This window comes from Rhinolophus sinicus, chromosome 8 (assembly GCF_057876585.1).
Source record: "Rhinolophus sinicus isolate RSI-liver-muscle chromosome 8, RSI-T2T, whole genome shotgun sequence".
Classification (NCBI taxonomy): Eukaryota; Metazoa; Chordata; class Mammalia; order Chiroptera; family Rhinolophidae; genus Rhinolophus; species Rhinolophus sinicus.
The window spans coordinates 76,948,110-76,973,148 of NC_142508.1; the positions used below are offsets into that span (position 1 = coordinate 76,948,110).

General features: G+C 45.8%; 1 long non-coding RNA gene across 2 annotated transcripts in view; it reads right to left on the reverse strand.

Annotated features, from left to right (window-relative positions):
* Positions 1-4,351: 4,351 nt before the first annotated feature.
* LOC109447715 (uncharacterized) overlaps positions 4,352-25,039 on the reverse strand; it is a 39,071-nt gene continuing 18,383 nt past the window's right edge. The window contains exons 3-7 of one of the 2 annotated variants that reach the window (XR_012490197.2): positions 10,421-10,442; positions 8,794-8,832; positions 8,252-8,357; positions 7,921-7,971; positions 4,352-7,320 (exon numbers count right to left, since the gene is read on the reverse strand). This is a non-coding gene — a long non-coding RNA (uncharacterized LOC109447715). The remainder of the gene's footprint in view (positions 7,321-7,920; positions 7,972-8,251; positions 8,358-8,793; positions 8,833-10,420; positions 10,443-25,039) is intronic. The other variant, XR_016022108.1, reaches the window with a different exon arrangement.

The following is a 25,039-nucleotide window of genomic DNA, read 5'->3' on the forward strand; positions in this document are numbered from 1 at the left end:
ACTGAAAGAGCCAATATGGGGCATGGATGTGCACCAGCAGAGATTCTTACCAGAAAGAAGTTACAGGACTGCACGGGACTCATCTTCAACAGCGCCCCCACGTGGCAGAGATATGCAATAGCGGTAGTCTACTCATCAACTCATCATTTCTTCCTTTGCTTGGTGTTTGAACTAGAGCTGACCCACTTGCGTTAAAGCATGACTTCTCAACTTTGGCACCACGGACATCTTGGGCCAGATAACTCATTACTGTAGTAGCCTGCCATGTGCATTTTAAGATGTTTAGCTGCATCTCTGGCTCTAGCCACCAAAGACGGTAGCACACACTCACACACACAGAGACGCCCTGTAATGACCAAAAACATCTCCAGACATTGGCACCTTGGCCTCCTTGCTCCCTCCCTCCATGTCACCTGGTCTTCCTTCTGCCTTCACGCTTTCCAGCTCCACCCACCTAGACACCTCTTCAAACCTAAGTCAGGTCATGTGGGTGCCTGCTGGACACTTTCCAAAGGTCTCCGCATGAAAAGCCAGGCCTCCCCTCCACGGCACTGGCCGTGACCCTGCCCACCGAGTCCCTCATCTCAGCCATGCCCACTCTCCAGCAAAGGCCTCTGCTCACCGTCACCCACTCCGGCCTCTCACGTCCTCAGGGCCACCCCTCCCGTGGTCTCTGCAGGCTCCATGCACCCCTCCTTCAGGACACTGAAAGCAGTGGCGACTGTCCTTTACTCGTGTGATTCACTGATATTTCTTTGTCCCCCCTGAGGCTGGAGTATGAGGGTTATGTCTACTCTCGGCTCATCATCTCATCCCAGCGCCTGGCGGAAGGAGGAGTCACTGGGAAGGCCCAAGATGGCGGCGCTGCAGGAAGACGCTGAACTCACGTCTTCCCCTCCCACAAGCAAAATAAAAATACACGTGTACAGGTAGCAACTGCCCCTGCGAGGCCACTGAGCACTGAATGAACAACTTGAGACAACAAGCAGGAGAAAGAGACCAAACAAAGATGCTCTCCAGCCTGAGGAGCCTCCCGGGACAGTGGGAGCCGGTGAGCGCCATCTGTTTACGGCCCTCCACCTCCACCTCCACCTCCAGCTCCATCTCCACAGGGCGGTGCGGGCTCGAGCGGGGCTCTGGCCTACCTGCCGTGTCCCCGCCGCAGCGTGTTCACAGCCACATCGCCTGAAGACTCGGCCTCCGAACAACGGGAGCAGAACAACAGGGCGTCACTGCACAGCCCGGCCTCAGGGCCGCTCCCGCGCCGGAAGTGCTGGCTGGGCCTCAGGTGCCGGAAGTGCTGGCTGGGCCTCAGGTGCCGGAAGTGCCTGACCCGCCCCAGGCGCCGGAAGTGCCTGCTGGGGGCCCAAGTGCTGGACATGCCTGCCGATCTCCAAGTGGGTTACCAAAACAAACTACAGGCACAGAGAGCCTGCACAGAGGTTGCTCCTACACAGGACCACTTTTGGTATAACAAATAAGAGAGACCGTACAGAACACTGGAGAGCTGTGCGAGCCTTCCGGGAGCTGCAGGAATTCTCCGGGGTGGAAGGGCCAGCTCTACTGCTTACGTTCCCCACCTCCATAGGGTGGGTGGGGGCTCTGTGTAGGTGCTGCGGCCTGCTTGCAAGGTCACTGCAGTGTGTTCCTGGACATGACACCCAAGCCCATTTTAGCCTGAAGGAGGGAGCAAGCAGGATCAAGAAGGTATTACTACACGCACCTGGCCTCCCCACCTGGAACTGCTCGGGCTCGGTAGGCCCGTGCCCCCGACGCCTTAGGCACCTGCTCAGCTTCTGGCCTGTCGGAACCACCTGGCACACAGTCTACACAGAGCCTGCTTCTACACCAGGCCACTTTTCCAAGACTGGAAGAGACAGCTATTTTGTGTAATTCATCTAAACAAATACAGAAAGTCAAACTAAATGAGCAAGCAGAAGAGAATCTCTTAAATGAAGGAACAAGAAATCCATAGCAAAATACGCTAAGCAAACAGAAATAAGTAATGTGCCTGATAAAGAATTCAAAGAACCGGTCATAAGGATGCTCGCCAAACTTGAGAGTGGAATAGAGGAACTTGGGAGAACTTCAGCAAAGAGTTAGAAAGTATAAGAAAGAACCAAGCAGACCTGAAGAATAAAATAACTGAAATGATATACACATTAGAAGGATCCACAGCTCTTAGCTAACACAGAAAAACAAATCAGGAACCTGGAAGATAGAGTAGTGGAAATCAACCAATCAGAACATCAGGGGGGAAAAAAGAATTAAAAAAACAAGGATAGTTTAAGGGACCTCTGGGATAATATCAAGTGCTCAAACATTCACATTCTAGGAATCCCAGAAGGAGAAGAAAGAGAGAGAGAGAGAGAGAGAGAGAGAGAGAGAGAGAGAGAGAAAGAAAGAAAGAGAGAGAAACTTTCTTTAGAGAAATAATGGCTTAAAACTTTTCCTAACCTAGGAAGGGAAACAGACATCCAGGTCCAGGAAGTATGGGGAGTTCCAAACAAGATGAACCAAAAGAAACCCACACCGAGACATATTGTAGATAAGACTGCAAAAGTCAAGGATAAAGAGACAATCTTGAATGAAGCAAGAGAAAAACAACTTACATACAAAGGAAACCCCAGAGGGCTATCAGCTGATTTCTCAGCAGCAATTTCACAGCCAGAAGGGAGTGGTAGGACATCTTTAAAGTACTGAAAGAAAGGACCCTACAACCTAGAATAATATACCCAGCAAGGTTATCATTCAGAATTGATGAAGAGAGAGTTTCCCAGATGAGCACAAACTAAAGGACTTCATCACCATTAAACCAGATTTACAAGAAATGTTAAAAAGATATTTAAGCAGAAAAGGAAAGTCCGTAGAAGATATAAGGGTAAAACTTCACAGGTAAATTCAAATATTCAATAAATACAGCAAATCAGACATTTGAAAAGCTTCTACAAAGGTTAAAAGGAGAAAGTATCCAGCTCAACTCAAACTGCGATAAGTAGTTAAGAGATACAAACACAAAAAGATTGAAAATATGACATCAATAACCTAAAGCATGGAGAGGGAAAAAAAATGCAGTCCTTATAATATATATTTGAACTAAATGCCTATCAGCTTAAAATAGAATGCTATAGATAAAGAATGACATACATAAAGCACATGGTAAGCACAAACCACAAACCTACAAAATATATAAAAAGAACAAAGAGAAAGGAACCTAAAGAAAACACTAAAGAAAAACAGCAAACCACAAGGGAAAAGATAACAAGAAGAAAGGAACAGAAGACAACTATAAAAACAATTAACAAAATGGCAATAAGTACATGCTTATCAATAGTTACTTTAAATATAAATGGATTAAATGCTCCAATAAAAAGTCAAACGGTGGCTGAATGAATTAAAAAACATGACCCATCTATGCTGCTTATAAGAGACTCACTTCAAATCAAAAGACATACAGACTGAAAGTGAAGGGATGGAAAACGATAGTCTGTGCAAATAGAAATGAAAAAGAATCTGGAGTAGCAATACTTATATCAGACAAAACAGACTTTAAAACAAAAACGTTTTTAAAAGGTAAAGAAGGACATTACATAATTATAAAGGAGTCAATCCAAGAAGCGGATATAACAATCATAAATACCTATGCACCCAACATAGGAGCACCTAATATATAAAGCAAGTATTAATGGACATAAAGGGAGAAATCTACAGTAATATAATAATAATAGGGAATTTTAATAACCCACTCACATCAACGGATCGATCATCTAGACAGAAAATTAATAATGAAATAATGGCCTGAAATGTTGCATTAAAGGAGATCAACTTAATAGATATTTCTAGAACATTTCATTCAAAAATTGCAGAATACACGTGTTTTCCAAGTGTACATGGAACATTTGCCAGGATAGATCACAAATAGGCCACAAATAAGCCTCAATAAATTCAAGAAGATTGAAACCATATCAAGCGTCTCTTCCGACCCCAATGGCATGAAACTAGAAATCAATTACATGAAGAAAACTGGAAAAAAACACAAAGTTGTGGATACTAACCAACATGCTATTAAACAACCAGTGTCTCAAAGAGGAAATCAAGCAAAAAATCAAAAACTACCTTGAAACAAATGAAAATGAAACAAAATTTTTCCATATGTGTGAGATGCAGCAAAAGCAGTTCTAAGAGGGAAGTTCCTAGCTATGCCAGCCTACCTCAAGAAACAAGAAAAATCCCAAATAAATAATCTGACTCTACACCTAAAGGAACCAGACAAAGAACAACAAACAAAACTCAAAGTAAACAGAGGAAGGAAATAGTTAAGATCAGAGCAGAAATAAATGAATAGAAATTTAAAAAGATGGGGGACTGTGTTTTCAATTAAGTCTTTCTTATATAAATGGTATAAAAACAAGACCGTGGTGAGCACCATGGCTTCACCTGCTTTTGTCAGCATCGTGCTCCTCCCCTCCTCCTGTTGGGTATAATATTCACGTTTTCTTTGGGGAAGTGGCAGCTTAAGACACCGCATTCAGTGTTGGACATACAGAAAGAGGAGACTCTAGCCAAGGCCAAGCAAAGGGTCTTTCCTAGGAATCTGATTTCTGAGTGCAGGTGTACAGGAACAGGTGTTTGGAGTTTGGCCATCTGAGGGCTGCCCTTGAGAATGATGGGTCATGACTGAGATCGCCAGAGATGCTCTAGGTCTGGACATTAGCTCTCCCACAATTCTTTTTTGTTATATAAGTAATGAAGCCCAGTCTCTATTATCATCTAAAACCAAAAAACCTCATAACGGAGTCTTTAAAACTCAAAGAGTGATACAGATTGGACCTGCTTCCTATAACAGGAGTTTGTGGAAATTAAATCCTATTTAGCCAATTAGAAATATGTTAAGGTCAATGACAGATACGTTGGAAGTAAATTTAGTAAATTGCAAGGGAACTTAGAGTGGGGGCGGGGGAGATGTGTAGTTTAAATGAAAAAGAAAAAAATTAAATCAAAATAGTAATCATTTGACACCTTTAATATGTATCCTATTAGCAAATGAACCACTAGCAAATGATTCTATCCGGGTTGGGCAGATGGAGTGCAGAGTAGTTTTTATGTTAGGGGGTAGAGCTTGTAAACATATACAGAAGTTCTGTAATAGAAGATTAGACTTTTCTCAAAGCCAGCTAATCAAGTTTGGTAGAGATAGAGGAGAGAGAAAAAGAGAAATCTAAATAAGACAGGCTGCCCCCAGAAGTATTGTGACGTGGGATTCATGAGTCAGCTGGCCCCTCCCTTGGCCTCAGTTTCTCCATCCCTCTAGTAGGATGAGCACCTTGCTCCACGGGGCACAGCTTCATATTTTTCACACATGGCCCCTAGAGTACTTCATCTAATGCTCAGGTGACATAGTGTGCTCTCTTCCAACAGTGGAGGAAATTCTAACAGGATTGGACTTACCAAGAAATTAACCATAGTTACCTGATATTTTGGTTTGGAATAATTTATTATTTTACATTTTATAGTCAGAATCAATGTCAGGTATTACTTATTTGTCCTGGTAGAGCAGTCAGTTGGTGGGTGCCCAAATCCTGTCACCATTCAACTCTGCAAGCTCAAGGCTGCTGGAAAGTAAGACCTGATCCTCTGCCAAGGGCTCTTTTTCTCACCTTGGGAGTAGGGAGTGGTGGACCATGAACCCCTCTGGAAGTAGCCCTCAGTTAAGAGCAGACAGGGAGTTGGTTGAATAAATATGGCTTCCTCACCCTCTAGAAGATTTAACTCTGAGTCTTGTGCTATGGGTCCCACTTATGCACAAGGACCACTTCCCCCTTTGGGGGCTGCCTTTCCTTCCCTTTCTCACTTATAAACCGCTTGCTCTCAAATTCTTATCTTCGGATCTACTTCTGGGAGAATGCCAACCAAGACCGCTGGCATTTTTAACTCTATTGTTCTCACCTCATTGATATGCTCCCCCCAAAAAAGGCATAGACGTTTTTGAGAGTCAAAATCCAGCTTTGTCTATCAAGCCATTTTCTCAAATTAGCAACCCTACATACATTTACAGCCTCTGAGTTTTTCAATGGCCTGTAAAATGTTTGAGACCCTAAACAAGAGGCATTGGCTTAAAAATATCAAAAGAAATCATCTGCAGAACCAACTGTAATATATGTTTGATTCAATGTTTCCCAAATATAGCAGGTCAACTAGTCAACCACAGCTAAAATAGGTTCATATGCAGCTGTATATGAATTATAATTAATGTGGGGGTGTGGGTATTTTTAAATGCTTGATAAGAGGTAGGGCAAAGTGTGGAAAGCATGCTGATGGGCTATGAATATTTTAGCCCAGTCCTGGTAGATGAGACCAGAATTTGTCCAATACTTGGAAACTCTTCAAAACAAAGGGAAAAAATGTCTTTCCTGCTCACCCTGCCTCCCCCAGAGTTATAGATCACTATCCGCAGACAGAAATCTTTTCTGGGGAGAAGATGTCACCAACGTTTAGAATCCAATATTTACCCGGCTTTGTTCTGCCTTCGTACAAATCCATACTCCGCAGCAGTTCTGACGAAGTCACAATCTTCCCCGCCGGATTGTGACACCGCTGGGCCCCTCCCCCACGTTAGCTTCATATCCAAATGTGACTCTGAGGCTGTCTAGGCCCAAGGTGATCAATGACAGGTCCAATCAAAGCCACCCAGATAGGCAGTGCGCTCACCGCTCCTTGATATAAAAGGTGTTTTATTTCTCATCCCTTTGTTTTTGTCACTGAAAGAATGCTTCCCATGTGTGGATTAATTAAAGTGCAAACATTAAATATTGATTGATGCATTATCAGCGTGGAGCAGTGGCCTCCCGTCTGATTGATTCCTGTGGTGATTTATTGTCATATTTGGGGAGTCATTTCGCTTGATAACCAAGAGGGATGGCCTGCCTCCCCCCGCCATGCTGGCTCCACTCCTCTTTTTTTTTTCTTCTGGTCCCTCCTCTTATTCTTCTAGGTGACATCTGAGTTCCAATAACTAACACATCTTCATCTTACTGTCGAAAGAAACGTGTGTGACCTGACATTTGTTTTGAGTATGTGTATGTCTGTGTGTGTCTCCCAGGCAATTATCAAATCAATTAACAACTTAACACAGAAAATAGCAAAGCTACTCACTTCTATGGGACATTTCTGATTAACAGAGCTTGGCCTTCCTGAGCTCTGTGAAATATGATTACGGGTGAGTTGGGGGCGGGGGGAAGAGTATAAAATGAAACACAGAGGGAAAGAAAAGCCCATAGTTCCAGTCTTGTCACTTCTCTGAGCTGTGCTTTCACTGTGGAACTAGAAAATGGAGAGAGAATAGAATCACAATTCATATTTATAATTAGTTATAAGTCTCTATGGAATTGAATTGACATACCACATTTCATCAGATTGACCTAATGAAACTGCTGTCTGTATAGGTCAAAAATAATCTACCACTGACTATTTCATATGATTCGACCTTATAATATTATAACTCGCTTCCGAAATAGAACATGATGATGGTTATTTACCCTGTTTTTCAAATAAGAAAATTGGCATAACAGGGATAAGTTACTTATAGCTACCATTTAGTTTGAGTTTTGGCATAAACCAGGGATGAATCTAAACATTTCACATAATTTCCTCATGCAAATTTGCCACAACCTGTGAGGTCGTGCTATGGTAGGAATGCTTGTGCCCCCCCCACCACCAAATTTGTATGTTGAAATCCTAGCCCCCTAAAGCGATCATATTAGCAGGTGGAGCCTTGGGAGGTGGTTAGGTCATGAGGGTGGAGCCCTCCGGAATGAGAATAGTGCCCTTAGAAAAGAGACCCCAGAGAGATCCCTTCCCTTCCATCGTCTCCCTTCCATCACATGAGGATACAATAAGAAGTCTGGTATCTAGAAGAGTTACCCGCAGCCGACCATGCTGGTGCCCTGATCTTGAATTTGACAGCCTCCAGAACTGTGAGAAATAAATATCTATTATTTATAAGTCACTGAGTCTGTGATTTTGTTACAGCAGCCTGAACAGGCTAAGACAGGTAACCACTATCATTTTATCCAGATAAGATCTTCCCCTGATTTTTAATCACCAATATCCTGTTTGGATGATGACCTCAGGGCGCTGAGATTCTGGTCTCTTATGATTCTTAAGACTAATTGTCAAATATCTTTTCATTTAACTCTGATGTTTTTGCCCCTTTTACAGATGAGTACACCAAGGCTTAGACAAATGAACTCACCTGAAGCCAGTATCTCATGAGGGTGAGGTCTTCTGACTCCAACACTAGTGTTCATTTCAGGAACCCAAGGTTTTGGTTTTTCTGTCTTTTCTCTCATCAGCGGGAGCTTTTGGGGAGAATTTGTGGAATTTCGGTTGGTCTACTGCCCTGTGTTATCCAAATGTGTGAATCTTGTTCTCTCAGTGGTGTTGCCATCATCATCATCATCGTCTTCCTCACTACCGCTGAGCATTCAGGGGCATTAACCAGGACAATGGCTAAAAGCAGGGACTCTGGAACGGAGCTCCTGGGTTCAACACTGGCTGCATCTTACCAGCTGGGTGAGGGCGGCATTGGGCTCAGCCCCTTGCCTGGTATTGCACAGGCAGTGAATGGCGGTCTGGACTAAACCCAGGTCTGCCGGACCACAAAACACATGTTATCCTGCCTCCCAGAGGCTAGTCATTGCCTTCAAACAGAGCCCTTAAGGAAAGAATCCTAACATTCTCAGGGGAACACAGAGTTCTGTAACTCTACGGACCTATGGGTGACACTGAATATACCTGAAAATTCCAAAGCAGTATCCGGTGCACATCTGGCATCTGTAGGCAAAGAAGAAGAAATTAGACATGTGGACGCTTTGGAATTGAAAGTGAACCTGGCGGAATCACCGGCCAAGTTACCGCCCCCTGCAGAGCACGCCTGCCCAGAAGTCAGATGAATTTAGGAGGGTTCCCTGGAAACACAGCCTAAGACTGGAATCTGAATGCGTGGGTTTTGTTGAGGGGATGCTTGAGGGTGTGGAAGAAGCAGAGATAGCAAAGGGCCTGAGCAAGGCTGTGGTCTGGAGCAAGGTCTCAGCGTGGCCTGTGGAGCTGTGCACTCTGGTGACCTATTAGGTCCGACTCCCAATGGGGCCGCCATCTACGGCCCTGCGCTGCTCAGGGAAGGATGCATGGAACGCTCCAGGGGAGGTGGCAGCTCTGAGCCCTTGGCAGCTATCACCCTCTGGGGAGTAGGTGCCCTGACCTGGAAATGGGGGTCAGGATGAGGCCCCAGCATAAGCCCCACATAGAGTTGACATGTGCATTCCTGACGTTGTACACTAGGGCTTTACCACTGACCTTCGAATTGCTGCCTTATGGTGATAATACAAAGGAGACCACTTTAGATGCTATTCATTTTTAAATTCTCTGCAGTCAATGCACCCCGATCGCATGCACACCACCCTTGGCACACCACTGCACACTAGGGCTTCCTGAGCATGGGGAGAACCAGGGACCCTTTGCAGAAATGGCCAGGAGGTGACCCATGGTGCTTCATGCTGTTCAGGAACTCCCCTGGCAGCCCACAGGGGGGGCTTGAGGTCTTTTCCTCGAAGACGTTTTCCCCTATCCTCACCCTCAACCTCCGCTTCAACAAGAAAACAGAATTTCTGTCCACGGGAAGAATAACACAAGTCACACCCAATCGGCCTGTGCCTCTCACTCTTCCTTCTGGAAAAAGCCATAAAATCAAATAGCCCCATTTCTGACTCTGAAGAGACAGGGCTGGAGAGAGCAGCATGCTGACCTCAGAGTTCAGCGAGTTCAAAAATAATGCCCAAATTGCTGAAGGACGAGCTCCGTCCGAAGGCACAGAAACCGGAAAGGTATGTTCTTAGGGTCATGAGTGTAGGTTGGAGGATCCCTTCACTTCAGGAAGGAAAATCCTGACGTTCCCCTGGTGTCATTTCCCCTGTGGACACATTTCAGATGAATTCACTGCAAGTCAAACTGGCTGCATTTATTAAAAAGAGGGTTCCTAGGAGGTGAGAGGGCTGAGGGCTGCCTTCCCACGCTGTGCCAACTACCTCAGAGGCAAAGGGATGCCAGAAAGTCACTCCCGCGTGGCTGAGGGAGCCCAGAATGTGGCAGAGCAGGAACCAGATAAAGAAACGTGTTTGAAAGGCAAGGGGAGCTTTATAGAAACACACTTGATGAAAAGATACAAGAACCTCCTTTTACACAAAGGCTGTGTCTGTCACAAACTGCTGGTCTCTTTCACTGTCCAGGAGAAATTATTATCCGAAAGGAAACTCATCTTATATTTTGCTTTATTCTCTGCCCCCCAACCGGACACACAAAAAAACCCTCATCACACATCTCCATATTTCTCCTTGGACTGGACCCTCTTACCGTGGAAGCTTACCTGGTGTTCCAAAAATCAGGATCTGGAAGAGAAAACTGCATTATTTCTTCTTACAAAAATGCTTTTCCCATTTTTTAATCAACAAGCACAAGTCATCTTTTAATGTTGGTGTGTTATTTTCTGAAATTGTATATAATGGGCTTAGAAAAGTTTGAAGAAAAAAAAAAGATTTTTGAAGTTTGCTAAATGCCCACCATCTCCATAACCACTCAAATCAGGTTATTTTTTGTAATTCCTTTAAATTAAATATCTTTGATAATAAATGCAAATTAGGGAACAATAAATTATAACTTCTAGGCTGACCAGTGACTAATTATATATATTATAATTAACTCCAGTTTCCAACACAAGGTATTTATCTTAATAATCAGCCCGTGTACATTAGCATATCTTAAAGGGATTTGTAAAAGAGGCTTTACCATTTCAAGAGCCATCTGAGCTTCCTCCCCTGGACTATGAAAGGGTGCAGAATCAGAAGAGATGGAATTACTTTCAAAAGAAGTTTGGGCTAAATATAAGTTGAGAAGCTCAGATTATAGGCATAAAACCTGACTTTAAAATATTTATCCTAAATACACCCTCTGACCATCACTAAAGAGCCTTCAGGTTCTAAAAATCTATAATTTCCACGAATCTTTTCAAAATATCTTGAACCCTGCTAGGCTCCTGTGAATGAATCCATCGAAATTTGGGCTTAACATGTGAACTTTACCAAAGGAGACAGTCAGAGTTTTCGGGAAGCCTCTGACCATTTTCTATGAAAATCAACCAGAAGAACCCACTTTGGGCGGTGGCAGGACTCATGCCACTGATTTCATTCCTGTCCCTGCTCTTCCTTTCATTTTAGAGGCTTAATTACTTCTCCTACACACGGTCCCCTGAGCTTTTGGGATTGTAAATAAGGCAAGCAGAATCTGCAGGGGCTTTCTGAGGCCCAGTTATCCGCCAGCTCTTTGTATGATCCAAAGTTTTACTTTCTTGGTTAGTGAGAGTTTGGGGGTGCAGAATAAGAGCACCGGAAACAGGCCCCAGGTGCTCCCCTCTCTGTCTGGTTTCTTAGAGACCCTGCACCCTCCTCCTAGAGCTTTTTCACTGACATTCAGGAATCCTCTCCGGTAAGGGTGAGCGAGCAGTTAAGCCTTTTGATACAGCTCGTAATCCCAGCTCTGACCATTGTCACTGCATTTTCCAACTGTCCCTGGGTAATTGTCCAAGGGACTGAGAAAAGTCGGACTAGCCAAAGGCACCACGAAGGTCAAACTGGTCAAACCGCAACAGAGCATGCCCTGATTTTATCCGGGAGATTGATGCACAAATCACCTTGATTTCGATTTGGCACCGGGGTTATAAAACGCACTTGCAATCACCGATAACGTGTAAGATCAGGCCCAGGCATGGGGCACTGTAGTTTATACCCTCTGTGGAGTTTTCCCTAATGCAATCATAAATCAGCCCACAAACGGGGCCTTTGGTCCATGTGAATAGACAGACAGCGAGAAACCCAGGGGCGTGGGGTGGAGACATTTTGGAACTTGGGAAGGGCTTGAAACCTTCAGCTTGTGTCAGGGCCACTGGGATGTAAACTTGCAGAGGGGACAGAGCACAGCGGGGCTTAGAGAAGCCCCAGAGGAACCCACGGGCACCCAGTGAGAGGTGCGAGCCTCATGTGTGCGTGAATTTATATTTCTGAGCACTTGAGCAGAGAGTTAAAATCTTGAGGTGGGAGAAAGAACTACAAATCCGAAAGTCTTTCAACTACATGGATTTCAATGTGTAAAGGAAAGTGTATTAAAAAGGGAGGGAACATTAAGTGGTCCAATCCAAAAAATGCACAGTTTGCAATAACGTGAGCAGGACCTATAATACTGGCCCTACAATGTCTTCCTGCCTGCCTCCATGAAAGACTTACATCCAATTGATATATTCTTAAAAGAAAGCAAGGCTTTTAAATACTTTTTAGAAACTCACAGCATCACTCACCACAGTTTCTTTAACCATTTCATAAAGTGTCTCAAACGCGACGTTTCCCTGATCTTGGGATGGTGAGCTCCATCCCAAGCAGGTGGTACCCCCAGGTCCATCTTCCTTCCCCTTGGCAAGGTGGTCTCTGGCTTAAGTTCAGCTCTCAGTTCTGCTATAGAAACTGCTCTGCTCCCCCAACCTTCCTTCCCTCCCTAACCGACCCCCCATTCACCTGTGGGAGTCTAAGCCAGAGGGTATATGGCCTTGCTCATGGGGGCACCCGAGATGGGCGGGTTGGGGGTAAGGTCCGACATGCCTGGTGGGATGCTACATAAAAAGAGAAAACTCTAGGTTGGGAAGAAATACAGAGATGTAATAACCTACATTCTTTTCCCCCAATATTTTTATTCTTCTAGAGTATCAAGCCTTTTTCCTTCATCTAATAGTAAGAAAACATCTAATGAAAATGATTTCTCTGCTTGGGATGACACAGATAGCCCTGTACCCCCAAGTAAAACAGACACCAACAGGCTGAATTTGCAGGAAAAATTTATTCCACTTAACGCCAACTAGAGTCTCCTTCGATTTAAAGAAAAACTGCTTCAAATCCTACACGTGTGTAAGCCTTTCGTGAAGTCTCACATTTGTATTTCTGAATGCCATTGAAGAGGATTTGGGTTTGAGGCTGAAGAAACTAGAAAAGCCCAGACTTGATGCTTGTAAATAACCTGTAGGGTAGGTTCTTAACAGACTATCAGTCTGCGTTTTACTTTTTCTTTTCATTAATGTGAAATACACACACACCCACATACCACTTCTTTTTTAACCACCCTTTCTCCAGTGAAATCTTATCAAGGTAGAAAACCAAGTTACTAAATGAAAAATGTGCCCTGAGTTTAGAAAGGAGAAGAAACCCACAAATTCTGAAAACAAAGAGTCAAAGGTAATTTACTGTGTTTCCTGAAAATAAGACCTAACTGGAAAATAAGCCCTAGCATGATTTTTCAGGATGACATCCCCTGAACATAAGCCCTAATGTGTCTTTTGGAGCAAAAATTAATATAAGACCCGGTCTTATTTTCAGGGAAACATGGTATGTTTCTCATATCTGGCTTCGTTGTATCCAAATTAAACTCTTCAACGGTTTTATACAATTTAAACCAACACAAAACAAAGGATAAGGATACAGGGAGCTCTCTGCTGCACTTCGCCAGAGGTTACAATGTCAACTTGAAATAGAGAGAGAGAAGAAGGCGGGAGGAAGGAGGGAGGGAGGGAGGGAAGAAAGGAGGGAGGGAAGAAGAAAAAAAAGAAGGAAGGAAGGAAAGCAGAAATTACATTCTCCTTCCAAAAGGAGGAGGTTGTGTGCAGTGATTGGAGAAACCCCAACCCCCAGCCTCCTGCTGTGCGTGGTCCCTCCTTCCTCCCAGTCTCTCTCCCCTGCAGGGCCAACAGTTTTAGGGCTTCTGCCCACCTGTGAGCAGAACAAACTACCGCAAAGCCAGGAACAGTCTTTCCACCAAGGGGTTGATGTGTCTCACGAAGAGTTCCTTATGCTTCCAGATGGATGGTGCTGCCCAGAGACAAAAGACAGAATTCAGAGAAGCAAGCACAGGTGGAGACGGCCCAGTTGGTCCCCACCAGGCCCAGTGCTCCCACCCCTGGTCTTCTGGGGAACCTGGGCAGCTACGTGATTCCCCAGTCGAGCGGCAGGAGGCTGACCTGCTTGTAAAATGTGTCACCTAGAGCTGGAGAAGGAGGGGTGTACATGCTTTGAAGTGGTGAGGGTGGGCAGGAGACGGGGGGGGGGGGTGGGGGGGGGGGTGGGGGATGTGTGAGGCAGATTCTGAGATCCCCTCCCCCATGCAGGATGGGTTTTACTGTGCAGTGTTGTCTTCTCCTCATCAACTTCTCCTAGGGGGACCTCATCTAACCTAATTTGACCACTGCTATGGTGATCCGTGAAGCCTTGGGAATTAATCCATCAGGGCCTCAGTTTCCTCACTGGGAAAGATGGTGACGCCCCTGTGCTTCACAGTGCAATTCTAGTGGCCAGCCTCCGCCACCTGCAAGCTCTGTGACAGGGAGGCGATGCCTCCCCCAAATGATGTAGGTGATGTTGGATCTGCCGGCAGTTTCTGAGTGTGGGCCGGGATCGTGTCTCGTGAAGCCAAAGAATGGAAACACGGACCAGGGAGAGGCAAAAAAGTTTTTTAAAAGAGGATAGTTTATTAGAGGCAGGAGAAGAGGTTGCAGCTCCCGAGCAGCAGGGGGTCCCGAATGGGGGGTGCCCCATGACTGAGGCAAAAGCTCTTACTTTTATACCTTCCCTTGCCTGCTTGGGGAAGGGGAGCTGTTTGAAGAAGGGAACTGTTTGAAGAAGGGAACTGGCGCCTTCTAATGAAATTCCTCTACCAGGTTTGTTCTGCTTGCCCATCCTAAAGGAATTAGCAAAGTAACCCACTGTTTATCTATCAGATCTGCTCCATTTGTCAGGCCAAAAGGAATTTTATGATTAATCTCAGGGCCTTGTTACATTATGTCCTGGAGCCAAGGAGTGATTTCAAAACCTGAAGTTTTAGAATATGGCTGTCTGTTTATTCCACCAGGGACCTCCCTGTCTGCCAGGGACATGCCAACTCTCCTGTATCACCAGCACCTCTACCCACAAATGAGGGAACAATAGCTCCTAATGGTACCACTGAGATCAGGGAGGCTGACAGAGGCACTGCTTGTAAAACCTTAGCCCAGTGCCAGGCACACAATAAAGCCCAACACAAAACAAGTTTGCAGGTGTATTTGTTTTCAAACGTGTGTTTGTTCTCAAAATTATTATCTTTTTAAAGGGGGCGGGGCTCAACTTATTTGAGCGTCACAAAACATTCCTCTTAGGAGGGTCTAATAAATTTAGGAGACACATCAACCCCAAATGAGCTCACTCAGTGCCAGCTGTGTGCTTGTGAAGGTTACCAGATCAAATGGGAGGTTGGAGGGCCAAGAACACATGTACAGATATACTCACCTTTTCTGGGGTGAGGTGAGACCTCAGATTGCAAGTGTTGGGCATGAGGGAAAAGGCAGCTTTTAAAGAGGGCTTTAAAAAGCTGTAAGAGAAGTGGCAGCACTCAGGGCTAGCAGTGAAGTCCTACTGACAGCATCAGACATAGATTCCAGAAGTGCTAAGTCAAAAACCACATGAAGTAGTGGGCCTGGGAAATCACATTAAATTCGGGGACAGTGAAGACTCTGGTGACATCAAAGGAGTAGTTCTAACCTAATACAGTGTAATCTATATTGTTTTAATAACGTAGCCCAACTAAATTAATAGATTAGTTGGTGTTAAGAGGGCATTAGAAACTTTTGTCTTTGCATTGAAGAGTTAACACAGTATCCTTTGTAGATATTATATTTAGGCTCTTATATGCTTACTAGTAATTCAAGGGCTGGTGTGAGCGAAGACTCAGGGAATTGACAAAGTTGACTCGTATGGATAGAGACCTGGCAGTCAGTGATACAGGAAACAGGTGAGCAGCTCCCACTATTGCTTCTTCTGTGCTCCCCGCCAAGCAGACCCACCTGCAAGGACCTGCAGGCTCGTGCACGTCACACTTCTAGCACTTGTTTCCTCGTGTGCACACTTTGCAGCTGTCAGAATGCGTGTGCGTGTGTGTGTGTGTGTGTGTGTGTGTGTCTTGCTCTTGCTGTCCCTTTTGTCCGGCATCCTCCCACCCCCCTCCTCTGTCTCTCTCTGTCCGCAGGACTCCCCACCTCCCACAGACACCATTCTTGATAATTATAGTTTATGGATCTCCTGGTGTTTGCTGCCCCCGGCCTGGGTTTTTCATCTTAGTGCCAGCACCTTCTCGTCCATCAGAGCCTGCATTTCTCAGGAGGCAAAGTGCTCCAGGTTCCAATCCGGAGAGAGAGCGAGCCACTACCTGGACCAAGGCCAGGGCACCACTCAGAGGTGGGCCTGACCCCTCCCCTGCCCACAGCCCTCCACCGGCGGAGGCCCTGGGGGCTTAGTCAGGAGGACAGTTGAAGTAACAATCATAGCAAGGAAACCTGTATTGACACTTACCACAGGCCAGAGGAGTTGTAAGTGCAGTTCGCACATCCTCTCAGACATCTCCTACTCATCACTACAAGTGAGGTTCAGAGAGGTACAGGGCTCACTCGCAGCCACACAGCTGCCAAATGTCGCGGCTGAGATCGGAATCCCAAGTCCACACACACAGCCCTACCTGTTCCTCGAAAGAAGCAGAACCAGTGTTGCGGATGGAGCAGATGGCGCGAGCTGAAGAAAAAGTGCCCCCAAGATGCAGTTAAAAAAAAAAAAAAATGCCCCTGAGACTAGCGTGACTGGCAGATTGCCCGCCCATTGCCACCCAGAAAGAAAGGGTCTCCAGCCAGCGTGCACCCGTCCTGCAGCTGCTGGTAGAGACGACCTGGCTCCCACGCTGTTTACTTCTCAGCCATAAACAGGAAGGCCATAAACGGGGCCCCTTTGGTCAACCACTCAGGGCCTCTCTCTCTCCTCTTCCTTTTCCTCCTCCCCCAGCACATGTCCCCAGGCAGAGGGAGTGTTTCCTTCAGAATGCTGCTACCTCCCAAGGGCTTTGTCCCTGGGCCTGAAAGTGCCTCCCCCAGGGCTGGGAATTCCAACTGTGAGAATCACTCCTGAGTGGGGGGGTGGGGGCAGTGCCCATCCCAGAGAGCCCGTGAACACGTGGTGACAGTGAAAGACATGCAGTGACCTCCCCAATCGCCACTGGACCACCTAATTTTTTTTAACTAGCAGATACGTAGACATGAACCGTTTCTTAAAAAGAGAAAACTGCAATTCTAAAAGAAAGCTGGAAAGAAAGAGACTAGGATATTGAGAGATGAGGAGAGAAGCCACAAATGAAAAATTAGACAGCATGTCTCAAAGAATTTTCTCTGTCACATTCGTTCCCAAGAGATTCTGAAAACAAAAACAAACAAACAAAAAGATTCTCCAGCCAAGCAGAGTGCCATGTTGCCCCTTTGGAGATGCACGGTTCTCGTAGTCTGTTAAAGGCTCTGAGAAGTCCTGCAGCAAAGGGCCTCATGTCAACGTGTAACTCAATTTTCCGAATACATTTGCCTACAAGATCCTATTTCTTCTCAGGACATTCATACTCCTCTCTATGCTTTGAGAACCTCTGGGTTAATGCCTGAGGTCAGATCTCATCAGACTGACTTTCTTTGTCAAAGCCCTTGTGTTAAGAGTCACGTAGACATAACCTTCTTAACTGCTCATTGTCTCATTTTCCAGGGATGAGCTGAGCCCCACAGACAAACAGCGGAAGAAGAGACAAGGCGGATGGAAATACCCCATCAGAGATTTCTCCTTAGGGTCTGAGCAGATCTCCAGTTTCCAAGAAGCCCTACTCTGTGACAGCCTGGTCTCTCTTTGGCTCAATGGCACTCAACCACATCCTGGCCCATCCCACACGCTCAGGGTAATAGTAAAGCTTTCAGATATGCATCCTATGGGAGGATGAGTGTTTCCTGGAGGAGTACAGTTAACCCTTTAACAGCGCAGGGCTGACGGGCGCCAGACGCCTGCAAAGTAAAAACTCCACCCCTAACTGTTGACACTGCAGGCCGTCCTTTCCATTGGTGGGTTCCACATCCGCAGGTGGTTGAATCGTGGATGCCAATCACGTGTATTTATTGAAAAAAATCCCCCCTGAGTGTACTCCCCACAGTTCAAACCCGTGTTGTTCAAGGTTCAACTGTATTTGTGTGTAAGGATGATGGCCTCATGCAAAAATTTCAATAATCCTAACAAAACCTTTTCTATGTATGTGATTGAGCCCTTGAAAACATATATGATTCTCTTTACTCCATCATCTCACTGCAGGAAACCTCTCGGCACTGGACATCTGACCACAATCCATCATGCCAAGTCCTACCACCCCTCGGAAACTTCCAGACTGCTGCTTCTACCCTCACCCTGCTCTTCTTACAACCCTGACCATGTCACTTAGCACATAACCATTACTGGCCTGAATTTTCAGGGTTTTGTTTGTTTGTTTGGTTGGTTGGTTGGTTGGTTGGTTTGTTTAATGAAAAGTTGGATGTTGTCAGGTCACAAAGCTGGTGAATCAAATCTAGCTCACTGATACCTTGGGCCTGAAGTGTTCAAAAAAGGGAAAAGACTTCACTCAGTTGCCTATCTATAATAATTGGGATTTTACATGAAAACTCTGGGTTTATGGCCTCCGTTTTTAAAAAATCATAAGATTTGGCAACAATTGGCCCACATTCCTCTTTTACAACCATCAGCTGGAGCTGAGTAGCTGCCTGTAGGTGGGACAATTATCTTCAGTTATCTAGAGCCCCCACCATTCCATAATGACAATGGGAAAGTAGGTAGGACACAGAGCCATTTATCCCAGGTCCACTGCTAACTAGCTGTACGATCTTGAATAAGTTTCTAACCCTCTCTGTGCCTCAATTTTTTATCTGGAAAATGGGGACAATAATAACACCCTACCTATATCAGTTAGGCTAAGCTAGGTTTGCTGTGGTTAAAAAAATCTGCAACATTTTAGTAAATTAATAGAACAAAAGCTTATTTCTCACTCATGCTGTCATTACTGTGGGTGGACACAGGGCAGCGTGAGGGGCCAGGGTGCTCTAATCATTGTCATGACTCAGAGTCTCAAGGCAAAGGACGCTCCATCTTAGCACACGTGTCCGTCGTTAGTCCAGGGACTAAACGCCAGGGTGCGGGAGGAGAACGGGGGACACACTAACTCTTAAACCTTGCGCTCAGAGATGACACACAGGAAGTTTATTCACGTCCCATTGACCAATACAAGTCACAGGGTCTTGCCTAACTTCACAAGAGGGCAGGAACATACAACCCTAACGTGCTAGGGAAATGAGGGAAACTGAGGCAGATGTACTGTAAGTCTTCAGAGCCCTTCTCTACCATGGGCACCTTCCAGGGCTCCATGCCTAATTGTGTAGTTGTAACTTCGTACTTCTTTCCTTTAAGAAGGCTCCCCAAATCATATAAGCTTCAGGCCCTACAAAACCGGGATCCGTCTCTGGCCAGAAACATTTGTTAAGAATCCTGAGGACTTCCCTGACCTCATGGGCCTGCTCTTAGGATTAAGTGAGTTGACTCCTGGCATTCTGAAGACAGTGTCCAGCAATGGCTCTGCACTCTGTCAGGGTTAGACTCTATTATTATTAGGACGATAGTAAACACACGGTCTGACTCATACTGGACATAAAACTAACATACGCACACACACTAAATTTGCCTGGTAAGGAACTCTGGTTCAACAGGAAGTGGTCATTAACCAACATGGAGATTTGCCGTGATAATATAGCTTAGTGTGTGTGTGTGTTGTTTGGGGGATCCCTGATTGGAAAGTCAAGGCACCTGTCACCTTGCAGCAGTCTCATCCCTTTTCTGGACCTCAGTCTCTATTTCTGTGCATGGTGGGGCAGGGGAAAGGTCCTAGATGACGTGTCTGCTCCATGATGCTAAGTTAGGGGCTCCTTTAGAAAGTGCAAACAGCACCAGCAAAATGCTAGTTATGGCAAAGAAAATGGATTAACTGTGCAGGCAGTCCCACCTCTGCAAACCACCCATCTGAGAGGTCAGCCTGCAGACATTGTTCCTCTTGATATTACAAGCCTGTGTGACTTTGCCCTTCGTCTTCCAAATAAAGCTTCCTAGCAGTTCACTTCCGGTGGCCGCCCGCACCCTGCCCCACACACTGTCACTGGCTCACAGCTGTGGGTCCTTTTTTTAACAAGCTTTTCTGGTCAGAGACAAGAGATGAAAGAAAGGACCTCTCTGATGAAGCAGCCAGACCCTTTGCCTGATGTGTCCTTCTCTGAATTTTTTTTCATCCTCTTTTGCAAGCTCCCAATTGCAGCGTCTCCAAATGGTCACATATTTTTTTCCTATTTGAAAGCAAGAAAGAGGAAAGGAACTACACACACACACGTCACAAAAAAGAGTTCCATTTGAGCTGCCTTGTGTCTTGGGCAAGTCCCTCCACCTCCCCGAGTCTGCTCCTCACCTGTAGAAATGGAAACACCTGCCCTATCGTATCAGCATTGCTGGTGTGCCTCGATAGATGGAAGTGTTTTGTTACCTGTAAAACACCTTATAAACGTAATAGGGGAGGGAAGAGTGTACCACAATTAACCCTGTTTCATTTCTCTGAATCAGCACATATTCGTTTTTTATGGCTGTATAACGGATTATCACAAATTTAGTGGCTTAAAACAACACCCATTTATTATCTCGCCATTCTTGGGTCAAAAATGGGCTGGCTCACCTGGTTCTCTACGCAGACTCTCACAAGGCCAAAATCAAGGTTTTGGCCACGCGCATTCTTACCTGGGGGCTCTGGGAAGAATGTGCCTCCAGGTTCATTCAGGTTGTTTGTTGGCACAAGTTCGTCCCTTGTGTCTGCAGGTCTGACACCCCCATTTCTTTGCTGGCTGTCAGCCGGGGTTGCTCTCTGCTTCTCCAGTCTGCTCACGTTCCTTCTCGTGGGGTCCCTTCCACTTTCAAACGCAGCGAGGGAACTTCACACCCTTCTCATTCTTTCAATCAAGGGCTCAACTGGTTGGGTCAGGCCCACGTGGATAATCTCAGCATTGTAAGGCCAGTTTACTTAACTTTAATTACATCTGCAAAATCCCTTACAGCAGAAGCCACACTAGGGTTAAATTGAATAATCAGAAGAAGAGAATCTTGGAAATGGGAGAGCATTTTTAGAATTCTGCTGCTACACGGTGATTCTTAAACTGCGTGTCACAGGGGTAAGATGACGATAGACTTCCTGTGAAGAAAGGAATTCATCGCCATATAGTTGGGGGAAACGCTAGGGTAAACAGGGTGAAACCAGTTTTGTTGGCTCATTTCTCCTTTCAGCACATATCAGAGCCATTAATATATCACTGTGACTCTTCAAGGTGTACATTTCTCAAACTTACAGCTAGAGCACCCTTTCCTGCCAGAATACCTGTTATTCCTTATAACCCAGTTTGAAATAAATAGTTATCAAAACTGTTAAAGGAACTTTAGCTATTTGTACAGCCAAGGACCCAGGATGACATATAGGGAATCCCCTATATCTTTATAGATCCATTTTTAGAGACTAGTGACCTGACGGTCCCCAGTGGGCTCATTACCAGGGGCCTTCCAAGGCACAGTCCTGGGTGACTGGTTACCAGAAAGAGGTGACTCTGTGGTCATCCAAGGGACCTCCACGACCCTTTCTCCGAGGGTAGGTCCACGGTATTATGCCAATGAGGACATCCCAAGACACCTGCAGTTTCCATAGCCTAATGGCCTCACTGTCTCAGAGATGTTCCCCTGCTACAGAACTCAATTTGTCGTTGGTTAAGGAAGAAAGGCTGGCGTGAGGTCTACAGCTACTACGAGGGCCAGAGAGGACATGGACGTTGACTATAGCAGCCTGCTAAAATGTGCATCTGTTCACTGGTCTTCTGGGCTGGGCTTCTCTGGCCCCACCCTGAAGCAGAGACGACTGCCCCTTCTTGGAAGGTATCTGTGGGGACAGAGCCAGGAGTGCAGTTTCCAGGCTCTCGGCCTCATGTGGAAAGGTGCTGGCTCAGGTAGTACATGGCCATCAACTGTGATTGGATGGCCATCGGCTGTGGCTAGTTGGCCATCAGCTATAACCAGTGAGCCGTTGGCCACTAATATAACTGCCGTGGCTACGCTAGCAGAAAATGGGGGCTAGCAAGAAGATGGTGGCTGAGCTAGCAAGAGCGGATTGCAGTTAGCACGGCAGATTGCAGCTAGCAAGTGGGGTTGGTTGGTTGACAGAAAAGTAGATGGCAGGTTGTAGATCGTGTGGCTCCTGCTTCCTGTGTCTCCAACCCAGCCACCAGCAGAAATATAGTGGTGTGACTCCCCTACCTATGGCTCCGTGGGTGTTCCTTTTTGGCCTCACCACGTCCTGTGTTCTTATGTGGGGAGCGGGACCAGAGACCCCACCTGACGCCCCGCATGACAGTATCCATCCCTACTAAGCATCCCTGTCCCCTGCTGCCCCTTCTCCCCTCCCTGGTGACACCCCTCTCGGACCAGGCCGGACCTGTGGTCACTCTATGATTTCAAACCGTGCATTTGGAATAGGAAATCGGTGTAGCTTTTACATGATTTCCCCGACATCAACTCCCAAGTGATTTTTGTTTTCAATCCCTTCATCCGTGACTCTGCTGGATTCCAAATTGTGGTTTGTTTCCTTCTACGGGTCTCTGGCCATCTTTTGGGTACACAGCAAGTATGTACTGGGTGCTCTAATAAATTGTAACGTCAGCTGGAAGGTTGCTCTTGCTGGAGGCAAGTGATTAAACATTTTAACAGCGTAGCCAACTTATCAGCAGACTTACCAAAAACCAAAAAAATAAAAAGGAAGCGATTTCATTCTCCCAGATTGTTTCCGAGCATTTTACGACTGGGGTCAAATGTCTGTCAAAGAGTTTTGAAGCCCAAATTTGACTTTGAACAACCTCAGAAGGTTTCAGTAATGCACACTGCGCCGTGCCCTATAAAGAGCCAAGGGTTTTGCCTGCACATGTCTAACTCTCCAGTTCAATATCACCATGGCGCCTAAAAGGTTTTTAATATAGATATTAAATATATCCATATCATCGCTTCAGTGAGAGCATGAGCTGTGCTTTTTCCTCTGGGGTCTTCTGAGCTATTTGCTGCTGACATACACTATTAAAACTAAAGCTACCCCGAGGAACTAGTCATTTTACACGGTATTAGGACTAATGTTATCATTTAAGTAGCCGTGGAGGTTTGCCAGCCATAGAGGCCCCAGATAACGATGGAAGCATGATTGTGTGAGATAAGCTTCTGCGCGGAAATGACTCATCATCTGTAACATGTCGTTTAGATACTTATTTAAGACTTACGCTATTGAACAAATATGGATGCCTTCCACAGAATAAAAAACATCAATGCCACGATTAGATAGAGGATCAGATTCACTTCTGGGGTTTGGGACAGGCCTGGGTGTGAAACAGGCCTGGAATCTGTGTAGTGAATACGGGAGAGTGGGCAGAGCGAGGCGGACAAGGAGATCCACTTCAATTCCACTGCCTTCCTTTTACAAATACGCCAGACACTGGCATGTCCGCGTTCAAGGAATCTGCACAATGACGTTATCAAGGAGGCCTTGTTTTTATCCCCATTTCACAGATGAGGCAAACTGAAGTTTAGCACATTTTCTTAAACTGAACTTCAAACAAGGTCACTGCTAGTATATAGCGGAACTGAGACTTGAATGTGGGTTTGACTCCAAAGCCCGTCTGCGAGCACTGTCCCATTTAGAGAGGGATCAGGACTCTGACAGCAGTCTCTACTCCACCTACAAGGCAGAGAAACAAGTTTATGGTGTAATTCAGCCGTCTATTCATCCACTGATTCAGGCAGCCAATAAATACATATTTCTTGAGTGTCTACAGTGCGCAAGGTAGTGTGGTAGGCATAGAGCATACAGAAATGAAAAACGCCTGGGTTGCAGCCCCAGCAACAAAGTGGGATGTCCTCCTGCAGACGCTCATGGGTTTGTAGGGTTGGACGCCCACACTGAATTGGGCACAGCTGGGTAAAAGCGTGCAGGCCGTGTATCTGCAGCTTCGTAGCCCTTCTGATAGACTGCATGGGAGCAAGGACCTCTTCTGCCCTTCTCAGACCCAGAGTCTCACAAAGGAGGCTTGTCATCACATCGGCTTGGGGCTCCCGAAAGAGGCAGATGCCGTTACTCCACATAAAAAACCTGCCTCTGTTGTTGACTGTTACACAACATGGTGACATCCATACACTGTCTGTTTGATTCTAACAGCGCAGGAAAGTAGGCATTATTAGCCCATTTTACAGATGAGGAAACTGAGGCTCAGAGAGGTGAAGTGATTTAGCCAAGGGTGCATAGATGGAATGACAGAGTGGAGTGAGGTCACTAGGCCTGATCCTTGGCTCTCTTCACCCTCCTACAAACCCATTACAAAGGACAACATTATCTGAGAGCTTAGGGCTTGCCAGGTCCTTTGAGGTAGGTGTCGTTATTATGCCCATTTTAGAGAGAGGAACCTCAGGCACAGAGAGGTAAGTCAGTTGCCCAAGCTCCCGACCCTGGGAAGAGGCAGACACACAACTTAAACCCGAGCCTTCTGACTCCTGGCGTCAAACTTCCAGGCCCTCCATGTGGGGTGGTTTTCTTCAAAAAAAGAAACTTGGTCTTAATAATTTAATGATCTGTCAGGTCTTCTGCGGTCATGGTGTTATCACTCTGGGGATAGGACCCTTACTATAGGTGAAACGCTGATGGTATTCATTCTCTCTGTGTTCCTTACTTGTCTCTCAGATGCTGGGACCCCTGTAGTCTTGTAAGACCTGGGGCTATTGGATGAACCTCTTCAGAAAATTATGGGGACTTATTTTTATATGAAAAGGAAAAATCATTTGTAGGAGGGGTCCAGCATGGGGGAGAGGAGGGCATCAGAGCTGGTTCTGGGGCAGGCGTGGTGGTCACGGTGTGGGCCTCTGGTTCAGCCACACAGCTGGTTTGATAGGATTTGGCAAAGTCAAGCGCTGTCTCATTGCTAGTCATT